Here is an 11,687-nt window from a genome sequence, read left to right on the forward strand (position 1 = left end):
GCCTGGTAGGATCGATTGGCCTGCGATCAATTGCAGTAAGCAAGGTAATTCATTTTTAAATGCCCTCCATGCCACACCACACCCCACCACCACAACAGCCCTAGTAATGCTGGACACCAGGAATGCGTTCACACCTATAGAGCCCAGAAATACGTCGGATGGTGTATTCCCATCGGGAATTATAATTTGCCTGCGCCTGTCCATGTTTGAGCACATATATTCAACATCAGGTGTCGCTTCTGGTGGGAAATCCTAATAGTGGCAATAGACGTTGGCAAGCTGGCCAAACAGTTCTTTGGGCCTCCTACCACCCCCAACCACCCAATATCTGGTGATAGCAGCCCCCAGCCCAACCTCTTATAACTTTTTTTAATAAGAAAATTGATCTGTAAATGGTATTTAAAAAGTAGACAGATTTTCAAAGAGACTAGGCCTTCATGCAAAAGCATTTGTAGACAAATTCGTAATCAAAAAGCACGACAACTTGATGCACCATCATGTTATTCATGTGTGATAGAACACATTGGGCTTGATTTTGCCAGGCCCGAGGAGGTGGGATTGGAGGCGTGTGAGGTGGTAAAATCGCAAAAAATGGCGGGCGAGCCCGATCCTGCCTCCGTCCCGCCTCCGAGCAATTTTCCCAAATGCGTGTTTTCTGATCCCGTTTCCATTCCGCCTCCAAAGGCAGGATAGGCCCTTGAGGCCCTTAACAACCAGTTAATTGCCTCTATAATCCCATTTTGAGAGGCCTTTCTGAATTTACCACTTTTCCCACGTCCTGCACATCTCCTCTGGAACACGCCAGTGAATCCTGGTGGCCTCACACATGGACTGCTTACTAACAGCTGCAGCTCCACCATTATAAAAGAATTTTCAGCAATCATCATTTGCAGGTGGTAGAACTTTGTTGTCTCAGGTCTGGGGGAACTTTTCGCAGACATACCCATTGTTGTGGAAGTTTGGAGCCTGATACCCATCTCCAGTGTGACCTCCTGGGAAACCCCTCTCGCCACCTTGACTGAACGCTTCCTCAACTGAGGCATATACCAGAAGCATGGGAACTGTTATAAATCTCATCATCATAAAGAAACTACTCATGAAATAACACTGGATGGCCAGCTGGTGGCGCCGTCCAAGGAGTATAAATACTCGGGCGTGGGCCCAGCTTGCTCAGGGACATTTTGTAAGACAGGAACTAGTGAAGTACAACTAGACCTCCATGTTCTGAAACAAGTTGATTAAAGCCTTGCTTTATACTCAAGCCAAGTGCGTAGTGAGTTTTATTACGTCAAATTAATCAACTTGATATTGACTCCACGCTCTGAGTGATTTCGGGAACAGACAGCTACGACTTCAACTGCAGAAGGGAACTCCGGCGTAGAAATCAATCCATCATGGACAAACTACTCAGACCCGTCGGTCTTGACCTGGAACCAAATTCACCTACAACTGCTAACATTGGAAACACTGGTATCGTACCTTCAGCAACTTCCTCAGGGTGTGTGGTGAGAATGTTTCTGATAAATTAGAGATACTTGCCAATTATGTATCTCCTCATGTGTTTGACTATATCGAAGACTGTGTAGACTATGACTCTGCTATCCTAATATTACAGCGACTATATGTTAAGGCCCCAAACGAAATTTTTGCTCGGCATCTATTGGCCACAACTCGATAACAACCCGGGGAATCACTTGACAAATTCCTTCAAAAGCTTCGCAGGCTCAGCAAGGATTGTAACCTTAAAGCTGTCACAGCTGAGCAGTACCAGAAGGAGCTAATTTGCAATTCCTTTATTAATGGAATTACGTCTCCCTTCATATGCCAGCATCTGTTGGAGAATAAAACCCTCAAGTTACAGGCTGCCTATGATCAGGCGTGTTCCCTGGACTTAGCAAAGATGAATGCAGATACCTATCTTTTACCTCGTGCACGGGTTGCTGCTATCACTTTTAATGACTCCTTCGATAGGTCTCGGGCAGAAGCCCTCACTGATGATGACTCTAACCTAGCGGATGACAACCCTACCCTAGAAGCCTTCACTGATGACGACCCCACCCTAGTGGCATCTTGCAATCTGGAAGGAGGTGTTTCTTCTGTGGAGGTGCGTTCCATTATAGGAAATTTTGTCCTGCTTGTAACGCAACCTGCAATCATTGCAGCAAGAAAGGTCACTTTTCTAAGGTATGCCAGTCAAGAGCCGCTGTTAGTAAGAAAGGCCACCTTTCTAAGGTATACCGGTCGAGAGCTCCTGTTAGTTTTGCAGCTACTATCTATAAAACTGCTCCTCCCCCAAGAGCCACTACTAAGGTTACAGCTGCTATCTATGAAACTGCTCCTTCCCCAAGAACCACTACTAAGGTTACAGATGTCAAGGGTAAAACTGCCCCTCCTCCCATCACAGCTGTTTTTCCACAAAGTCTGTCCCATGCAGCCATGAAAGTTTCGGTAAATGGACACATTTTGAGTGCACTAATCGACTTATGCAGCTCTGACAGCTTCATTAGTGAGTGGGCTGTCAGTAAGTTAAAACTGCATACTTACCCCTCAGACAGGGAAGTTGCAATGGCTCTGACGACACTGATCACCAATTCTTCCAGCTTTTGTCTTGTCGACCTTATTCTCAATGGCCACACTTATTTCTCCACCTGGCTCGGGGTGCTCAATAACCTATGCAGTGATGTGCTCCTGGGGCAGGATTTCCAGAAACAACAAAAAAGACTCACTTTCGAGTTTGGAGGGTCAAAGCCGGAGCTTACTATTTCCAAAGTACCGCTTTGTGCGCTTTCGGCGGCTTCGCTCGACAAGCCCTCCTTGTTTGCCAATCTTTCCCCCCGATGTAAGCCCATAGTCACTAAATCACGACGTTTCAGCCAAGATGATCGATCCTTTATCGAGGCAGAAATCTCTCGCCTTCTAGCTGACGGTATCATTGAGCCATGTTCATCTTCCTGGCGGGCTCAAGTCATTGTTGTTAAAAAATCCTCTGAAGCAACACAAGAAACGTCTTTGCATCGATTACTCACAAACTATTAACCAGTATACCGACCTGGATGCCTACACACTACCACACATCGATGACATGGTCAATAACCTTGCCAACTACAAGGTATTTTCAACTTTTGATTTAGAGAGCGCATATCATCAAGTACCTTTAAAGGACTCTGACAAAAATATACGGCCTTTGAGTCCAATGGTTGGCTTTACCAGTTTTGTCGCCTTCCATTTGGGGTCACCAATGGGGTGGCCGTCTTTCAATGGGCAATGGATAGCCTAGTCAAACAGGAGGACTTAGCTGACACTTTTCCATATCTGGATAATATCACCATTGCTGGTCATGACCAGAAGGAGCATGATGTCAATCTCCAGAAATTTTTTGACGTTCTCCGTCATCGCAACTTAACCTTAAATGAGTCCAAATCTGTGAAATCAGTACCATCAGTCAACATCCTTGGCTACTGGGTGGGCAATGGTGTCATCAAACCGGATCCGGAGCGACTTTGTCCGCTTCAGGAGCTCCCTCCCCCTACGAATCTTAGCTCTCTTCATCGGGCACTCGGCATGTTCGCCTATTATGCAAAATGGATGCCCCACTTCTCCGACAAGGTCCAGCCCCTGCTTCACACAAACTCTTTTCCATTGGAGGCAACGGCTATTTCAGCTTTCAACCTCCTCAAGCGACAACTGAAAAAAGCCACGCTTCGTTCCATTGATGAAAATCTTCCTTTTGTTGTCGAGTGCAATGCATCGGATGTGGCGATCTCTGCTACCTTGAATCAAGGTGGTCGACCCGTGGCATTTCTGTCCAGAACTTTGCAGGGTAGCGAGCTCCATTATCCTCCTGTCTAGAAGAAGGCTACGGCCATCATCGAAGCTGTACGTAAATGGAGTCATTTTCTCGCTCGTCGCCATTTCACACTTATAACCGATCAGCGCCCTGTAGCCTTTATGCTGGATAACCGGAAACGCACTAAGATCAAGAATAACAAAATACAACTCTGGAGGATGGAATTGGCCACCTTTGGATACACCATACATTATCGACCAGCAAAGAGAATGTGGCCCCGGATACCCTCACGCAGGCATTCAGCTCTTCTATGTCAACTTCGACTCTTGCGGATCTTCATACTGACTTATGCCATCCTGGCGTTACCCGTATGTTGCACTTTGTGCGATCTAAATGTCTCCCATTTTCTACGGAAGAGGTGAAAAGAACATGCTCCACCTGTAGAATTTGTGCGGAATTAAAACCGCAATTCTTCCATCCATCGGATGGCTCGCTCATACACACTATGCAGTGACTCAGGATTGACTTTAAAGGGCCACTGCCTTCCTCAATGCAAAACACCTACTTACTTACTATGGTGGACGAATATTCACATTTTCCCTTTGCTTTCCCCTGTCCCAATATGCTTACTTCCACAGTGATCAAATGCCTTGATCAAGTCTTTTCCCCTTGCGGTACGGCCAATTTCATCCACTCTGATCAGGGTCCCTCCTTCATGTCAAGCAAACTCAAAAGTTATCTCTCCCAATGGGGAATTGCCACAAGTAAAATGATACCATACCATCCCATCAGTAACGGGCAGGTTGAGAGATACAACGCTATCATTTGGAACGCTGTTCATCTTGCACTGAGGTCACGCAACCTACCAGACCAGCAGTGGGAAACTATGCTCCCTGACGTGTTGCATTCCATCAGGTCTCTTCTTTCTACGTCCACCAATGTCACACCTCACGAGCGATTCTTCAGCTTCCAGCGTCACTCCGCTCATGGGACATCCCTACCATCATGGTTGGCAGCTCCCAGCCCTGTGCTGCTTCGAAGATTCGTCCGATTTTCTAAAAACGATCCCCTCGTCGACAAGGTAGAATTCACAGGTGTCAATCCCACGTATGCACACATGCGGTACCCTGATGGCCGGGAGTCCACCGTTTCGCTCTGGGACCTGGCTCCCTGACCAGCCGGTTCCACGGACCCAACTGATAGAGGGACCCACGGTGATGATGCCGACACTCTGCGCTCCCTCGACGATGACGCCCTACCTGGGACATCGAGAGATCTGCCGGCTGCCCCATCGGATCTACTCGGGAAGCTGAGTGCTCCCCCTGGGATGGCCACCCGAGACCAGGATGCCGGTCAATCCCCAGCTATCCAACAGGATGAAGCCAGCTCTGCACCTGTGGGGATCCGTACCCGGAGTCACGATCTCCCCAGCCTCCCTCGGGTTGATCAGGGCAACACAGGCCCTGTCGATCCAGCGGTACGGATCAAGCGGCCCAGGGACTAAGACACGGTCTGGGAAGATGTGCCTTCTAGCCATAAACAAAGATCTAAAAGACTGTGGCTATTTGTGGTCTGCCTAATCCGTTAAGAGGAAGTCGTCGGACTTCCAAATCTTTTAGGCAGGAAGAATGTTATAAATCTCATCATCATAAAGAAACTACTCATGAAATAACACTGGATGGCCAGCTGGTGGCGCCGTCCAAGGAGTATAAATACTCGGGCGTGGGCCCAGCTTGCCCAGGGACATTTTGTAAGACAGGAACTAGTGAAGTACAACTAGACCTCCATGTTCTGAAACAAGTTGATTAAAGCCTTGCTTTATACTCAAACCAAGTGCGTTGTGAGTTTTATTACATCAGGAACCATTTACAGGAAACTCTTTTTTATCCGGCACCGAGGGGACCGGCGTGGTGCCGGTTTATCAAAAAGTCCGGATTACAGAGAGTTATAGTTAAAAGGTACGAGAGCTCTGTACACAGTAACAAATCCAAGCTTCCCTATTGCTTAGCAACAGGTGCAAGAAGCCCGACCACAAACCAAGCGTCCCTGTTGCTTAGCAACAAGTGCAGGAACGCCCGATTACACAGCCAAGAATCAAGAAACAGCCACTAATATGAGGAAAAACTTAACTGAACCTGCTCCTGAATTTTGCCGGTTAACCGAGATTTCCGGTTGTTTGGGTGCCGGTAAATCGAGAGTTTCCTGTATTTCCTTTCCTCCTGGACATCAGATTCAGATGAAGACCAGCCATGGCAGCAGCAGAACCCTGAACAACAGCATCACCAACAACAGGAGCGCCAAGTTGCTGCTCACCCACCTGAAGCTGCACAGGCCAGAAGGCGCCAGCGCATGACCACATTGCTGCCCAGGATGCAAAGAACGCACTCATCTTGGTCAGATTTGCTTAGCCTGCACAATCAAACACTTTTGCCTCGCACCTTCTTATCAGACCATCGACAATGGCCAAGAACCTACAGATTCCTATCACTCTGACCACCATACTGACAATTGCAAGTCGCCCTAAGCCCTCAATGTTGAAGTTCCATTAGCGAAATGACACACGCCACAACTGAAACAGTTTGCCATCAGAATTTTTTATGACAATAAGCAACTGATGGCTTTTCAAAATTAAACACATTACACCCAAGTGACTACCCTTGTGACTGCTTGTGCATTATCTTCCTCTTATGCGTGCTCCTACGTGGTGCTTCCCATGTGGCTTCAGCAGATGTGGAGGCCCCTTGCTCAATTTCTTGCTGCTCCTGTCACGACACCTTTGGCAGGCGTCCTCTGGGGTTCCGAACCTCTGAGGGCTCGGCAACAGTCTGCTGCTCCTATGGCTGTGCAGGGGTTGAGATGACGATCTCAGTTGGGTGGGGACTCTGATGGGGCTCTGACCCAGGGTTCTGCAATGGCATGGTCGTGTGAGTGCTTGGAGAGGAGCCCCCACTTCCTTGTTGTATGCCACCAACATCCCTCTCATGGGTCAGCCCCACTTCAGAGCTAGCAAGTGGCTTGACAGCACCTTGCTGCACTGCAGGTGTACCGTGAGGACCCGTTTCTTCACTGGAAGTCCTACTCCAGAGGACTTGCATGAAGGCCTGGTTTGTTTGCTCAATAGCTGACCATCGCTCCTCAAGAGATGTCAGTCTATTCTGAACAATTACCATTTTTTCCATACCCTGGCGACTAAGCTCCTCCATGGACGTAGCCATCCTCTCCTCTACCGTAGCCATCCTCTCCTCTACGGTAGTCATCCTCTCCTCTACCATAGCCATCCTCTCCTCTAAGGTAGCAAGCCTTACCATGGAGGTAGCCATCCTTTCCAAGGAGGTTGCTATCCTTTCCGTGGTGATGCGTTCACAAAGGCTCTGCTCATGTTAGCGAGGGACTCCTCCATTCGCTCCACACTTGCAGCGACCCTGGAGACAAAACCTGCCAGAGACTCCTGCACCTGTTCCTGGAGTTCCCGCACCGCTCTCCTTCTGGATGGACCCGGAGGCGCAGGGTCGACATGCAGCGGAGCCGAGCTGGGAGCGTCCTTTCCACTGTGACGAGGACTCTCCACTGCTGTCCCTGTCTCCACCATCTGCTGATGCTTACTTGTGAGCTGTGATACCCCAGGTGACAATTCTACCTTATGTCCCGAAAGTCCCACCGAGGTGTGAGTGCCTGCGCTGGTGCAGGGTGCGCTTAATTCTGCTGACGGAGTGCCCTCAGAGGTTGCAGCTTCCTCTGAGGAGTCTGGAAGCTCAGGCTCTTCCTCCTGGACAGTGGGGATGGGGGCTCTCGATGGTCCTGTGGGGGAGCAAAGGAAAGAGTTAGAGATGTGAGGTAAAGGTTGCATGCACATTGAATTGTGCAGATGATCATAAGTCAATCTGTTAGAGCATCAGAATCATTATCAGTGACTCATGCAATGTCAATGAGAGAGATGCCAAACTATTCTGTCACCTGCTTGCTGTGATGCGCACACCTGTCCGTCCCCCACTTGAGAATCCTCCTCGATCCCGGCAATTTCCAGGGCCGGCTCCTTCGAGGTGGTGAGCTGGGCTACTGAGGGTGGCCCTCCTCCTGTCCTTGCTCTTTCCCTCTTATTGTGGGCTCTCTTTTCCTGCAATGAGGGACACAAGTGGAGTTTGAGTGAGAATGAAGGAGTGAATGTAGAGAATCCATAGCATAGATGCTTAGAAGGAGATAAAGGGCCCTCCCGGTGTGTTGTAAGTCGTTGTCATTGCATCACAATGATAGGGAGTGTGAGGGCTGCATGGTCAAATAGTTAAGTGAATGTGACCATAGAGAGGGAATGGGTAAGGGTGCAGGGATGTCAGTGTCAAGTGGGATGTGGAGGAAGAGGTTGGCAAAGCAGAGTGCTGATGAGGAAAGGCGATGGGGATGAGATTGTGGGTGATGAGAAAGTCATACTCACTTTTCCTGTGCGGGGAAGGTCATGAAACCTCCTCCTGCACTGCAGCCAGGTACTGCGGCACATAGAGATGGCATTGGCCTCCTGGGCCACTTGCAGCCACACAGCTTTAGTCTGTTGTGGTGGCTTTTCTTTCCCTGAGGAAGGGCAGAGCACCTCCTTATTAGATCTTGCTCCCTGCACCAGAGCTTGGAGGGAGGGCTCATCAAAGCGAGGTGCACACTTTTGCTTGCTGGTGGGCCTGGTCAGTAAATGAAGTCCTTCATACAATGTGCAAAGCGTTTCTAGTCTCCAGAAGAAGCAAGGCTGCTTCCAGGCCTTAAATCCAGCAGCACTGATGACGTCGTCAGATGCGACTTTCAGGATGGAAAGACTAATTGGGCCAGGGGTTCCCACACGCTGGAAATCAAGTGCCCAATTAGGGGAAAATCGCAATTTTTTTCCCACTTCACATCAGAGTCGGGGTCCTGACACGAAAACCACCTGACCCCGATGGCAAAATCGAGCCCATTGACTTTGTACCCCCTGGAACAGAAATAAATTTTGCCAAACCCTGGGTTATGGGGACAGTGACAGTGTGTATGTGTGGTATGTTCATATGAAATTCCTTTTACTGCCCTTTCAATGTAGGCATTAATTAACCCATTATTATTATAGAGTTAACACCTCCATTAAAATAGCAGATAACAGAATTTCATACAAACCCGCAGTGCATTTATGTGCGAATATTGCACAGTGCAATTTCACCCTACACACAGGTTTTTTATATGGGTAAGTTGGGCTTGTAACATCATTAGAGATCAGGTAATGCTAAATGTACTGATTGAATTGATCGTGAGATCCTCGTAAGCAAAGCCTATTGACAAATTCATATACAGTAGATGCATTTAATGGGATATATAGGTGCATTTAAGTGGAGGATAGATGCATTTAAGGGGAGGCTAGTCAAGAATATGAGGGAGAAGGTAATAGAGGGTTATGCTGATAGATTTAGATGAGGAAAGACGGGAGGAGGCTCGAGTGGAGCACAAACGCCGGCATGGACTGGTTGGGCCGAATGGCCTGCATGGACTGGTTGGGCCGAATGGCCTGTTTCTGTGCTGTATATCCGATGTAATCCTATGTAATCCCACATGCAATCAGAATGGTTCCGGAATTAAAACATTAAAACATGCGCAGAGCGGTTAGTTACAGATAAAAATCAAAATACAGCAGATGCTGGAAATCTGAAAAGTAGTGCTTATCTACTTTACAAGGTATACCTATTACACAGAAATATTATCTTTCCACTGCCTGTATTGATCCTAACTATCTGTGACAACCAAAATCTGGAAGAGGCAACAGAGGTGGATCACAAATAGTTAAGCAGCCACTGGGAATTTATGCTCCTTCACAACAAACTACGGCTTGAGCTTAAATATTGTCACACTCTCTTATCAGCTGATTAATTTTGGTACCAAATGGTGGGCCAATGGGGGATTTACTCTCGAGTCTTGAAAATGTCCTTGTCCATTTCTAAGTGGGGCCACTTGGGGCAGGTAGAAAGTCACTAATGGCTAAAACAGGATGACAGGATGGTGACTGCTCTTCTTCACACTGTTGCCCTCAGGCCTGCCGATGACTAAAACTGTTCACGTTCACCTGTGCTATAATTTATCATGGTATTATTACCACTCTCATCTCATTCAGCGGGATGAAAGCACCCCAGGTGTTGCGCAAATGTACTTGGTCTTACATTACCTTCATGCCAGCCTTTTCCTTTACTTGTCTTACAAATATCCATGCCCTGCATTTGTGTCATCAGCGGGAAACGTAATTACCAGTGAGGTGGGAGGGGAAGGGTGTGTATTTTCAGTTTTAACCCTTAATGCACCATGGGTGTGTTCTCTCATCCTTTTGTGCGTGCACTGCCAACAATGCAGACAAGATAACTTATTCAGCACCAGCCCTTGAGTATTTATCACATGAAAATCAAATCAGCGATTGATCTCACTCATTATATAAGTTTAATATTGCACTAGTAAACCTGATTGTGATGTGGTAATACTAGGTTCGGTTTCAGTGGCAAGGTGTGAAACCTAAAACTGAAAAGAAAAATGTTTAGTCCAGGGGAACTGAAATTTCCCAAGACCTGCCAGTCCGAGGGGGTTAAAAAATGGCATGGCACACTGATTTCCGAAAACGGAAATTGCAGTAGTTGGAATGCTATTGGCTAGAGGATTGGCAGCACAAGTGACGATGCTCATTGAGATAGACAATGAGCACAAATTTACCATCACTTGTAGTATTAGCTTCACGAATGGGGAGAAAACATTGAAATGTAAGCATTGCCTGCGACAAGAGTGGTAGCACCAGAACTATCAGTGCCAGTAGTGGAAGATATAACTGAAGGGATGGTGTTAATTTAGTAAAGATTAAAGGCAGCAAAATTCTTGTTGACAATAAATATAAGCTGGGATAATAAAGTATGCAATATTAGTGAACAAACAAATTGTATGAAGTTCCTTTGTCTGTGATTTTAATACAAACATTAACCTCTTTATTTTAAATAGGTTAATACTCCCATTAAAATAGTGGATACAGGACTGTGATATGAAGACATTAACCATTCACCTGCTAAGATTGCCAACAGTAATCTTTACACTACAGGTATTTTCCATTTCCCTCATAGCTTGTTTTCAGTATTCTGCAGTCGAGCCATTAGTGATATATTCTTACAAAAAATCTCAAGCCATTATGAATTATATTTGATATGCCGTACTATCATTTAGTCCTTTTAGGGCAATTTCTGTTGATTTGTGAAACAACTTTCATTTAAGTAAGTGCTGAAGGCATCATCAGGGGAACTGGTTGGGTGGAGTTACTGAGCTTGACAGAAAGAAGAAGCTGAATTAATATCAGCAGAATCATTAATCCTGTGCTTCTGTTATTTTGTCATTTCAAGTACACATTGACAGAGCTGCCCTCATTGTCAGGTGTATTAACACCTCCCAGAGAGGTCACCAGGGCTGTCAATATTTCCTAAAAAAATACCCAACACAAGGTGGCATGAAAGAAAAGCTAATCATAACTATGCTCAATTATCATCATCTTTATGCTTTGTATTCGTAAGAAAACATCAATCTTAAAGGCATGATGGAGTCTTTGCAGAATATGATTTTGAAATATCAATGAAAATCTCTGGCCAGCTGACTTGACTGGGTCTGCAATTAATCTAATATTATCTAACAAACTGGTTAGACCCCAGCTTTTAATTGTTCTGGCTCAGATTTTTGATTCTATGAACATTTTATACCTGAGAACACGATAAACTATGGACTGTGAAAAGACCTTACAGTCCATAAACCTCATTCGGCAAACACAGCAGCCAATTTATGCACCACAAGCTCCCACAAATAACAGTCTGATAATGACCAGATTTTATGGTTTTAATAATGTTGATTGAGGGATAAATATTGGTTAGGACACCACGGA

Source organism: Somniosus microcephalus, chromosome 20 (genome assembly GCF_052327205.1).
Source record: "Somniosus microcephalus isolate GS21.2 chromosome 20, FLI_Smic_1.0, whole genome shotgun sequence".
In the NCBI taxonomy this organism is placed as follows: Eukaryota; Metazoa; Chordata; class Chondrichthyes; order Squaliformes; family Somniosidae; genus Somniosus; species Somniosus microcephalus.